Source organism: Myotis davidii, unplaced genomic scaffold, assembly GCF_000327345.1.
Source record: "Myotis davidii unplaced genomic scaffold, ASM32734v1 scaffold38, whole genome shotgun sequence".
Taxonomy (NCBI): Eukaryota; Metazoa; Chordata; class Mammalia; order Chiroptera; family Vespertilionidae; genus Myotis; species Myotis davidii.
In genome coordinates, this window is record NW_006291383.1 from 4,666,009 (window position 1) to 4,667,847 (window position 1,839).

Here is a 1,839-nt window from a genome sequence, read left to right on the forward strand (position 1 = left end):
CAAGACAGACTGACAAATCTCAGAGGGAAGGGGGTGAGGGAGTGGAAAGAAATTAACCAAATATCTTACATATATGCATATATGCATTACCTATGGACACAAACAATATGGTAGTGAAGGCCTAGGGTGGAGTGGGAACTAGGTGAAGGGGGACAATGGGAGGGAAAAAAAGGGACATCAGTAATACTCTCAACAATAAACATTTTAAAACATTTTTAAAAGGAGAAAGGACATAAAGGAACGTGCTTATATATGCCTGGGCTATCTCAGGGAAGAGGCACAGGAAATAGGTAATGGAATACCCGCCTCCCGGAGGGTCCTAAACACTGAGGGTCATAGGGAGACTTACTCTTAATGTGTGCCGTATTGTACCTTTTGAATTTTGCACCCTGTGTGTGTACCTTCTTGAAAGATAAGTCAATTAGTTCAAGAAAATTTTAACACAACATTTGATGAGGATAGAAATGCAGTCAAACAGACCTGCTCACATCCACCCACCTCATGGTGTTATTGTTAGTTTCAAAGAAGAGGCCAGATTTGGCAGCACATGGAAAATCTAAAACAATGAGAACACATGTTGCTCTTAATGAGACACAGGAGGAATAAGAGCCAGAGAAGAAGAGAGGAGAAAGGACAAGAAAAAGAGAAGAAAGACAAGAGGCCATGCATAGATAGAATGACCTGCAGAGAGAAAATCCTCAATTATTTTAGTGCCACTGAGACCCCAAGGCAATTGTGCTACCTGCTTTTTTTCTAGGCAGCTGTCCAGTTGCCATGGTAATGCAATCGCCTGCGATAAGCTTATTTATGATCCTGAAAACATTAGAAAAGAAAAAAAAACAGCAAGCTGCTGATAGGCAGTAACAAACTGAGAAGGTGCTAGTGCAGTCATGGCGAACCTATGACACGCGTGTCAGAGGTGACACGCGAACTCACTTTTTTTGGTTGATTTTTCTTTGTTAAATGGCATTTAAATATATAAAATAAATATCAAAAATATAAGTCTTTGTTTTACTATGGTTGCAAATATCAAAAAAATTTCTATATGTGACACGGCACCAGAGTTAAGTTAGGGTTTTTCAAAATGCTGACACACCGAACTCAAAAGGTTCGCCATCACTGTGCTAGTGAGTGTGAGAGGAGGCACCAGGGTGACCTTCCTGGAGCTTGAGTTGGCCTCTTAAAAACTGGATCCGCCTCGAGCTGAGGGTTGCAAACCTGAGCATGTATCCAGTCACCTGGAGTGCTAGTTAAAACACAGATGGCTGTGCCCATCCCAGAGATTCTGGTTCAATAGGTCTGAGGTGCAGCATATCTTAAAACTTCCCAGGATTTGTGGATGCTGCAATTGGGGACCATATTTGGAGAACCACCATCACAAATTATCTCTAAAGTCCTCTCCAAATCTGGATTCTGTGAGCTGTGAGCTTCAGATTCCCCTTTCCCTGAGCACATCCATTCCCTCCATCAGCTCCTCTGTTAATTAAGCAACTACAACATCCTGACAGAGGGCCAAACATGAGTTGTAAGGTAGCCCAAAGCACCAGCTGGGCCAAGGGCTTAGAGGGCAGCTTCCAAGGTAGAGGCCAGTGCCACAGATAAGCAACTGCAGGAGAAGATTGGCCAGCATTCCAGCTGTCTTTGCCAGAAATCTCTTGTGGGGCCAATTAACTGGTGTGATGACCAACAGGTGCTACTGAGCCAGAAAAAGACAGCTGCTAGTCAAGACTGGCAGAGCTGGCTGGGAAGGATTTGAAAATGACAGAAGGCAAATCTTCAGGCTCTATAATTTACTGCAGTGGGATCCTGATTCCCCACAGAAATGGAGGCAGGCAGACA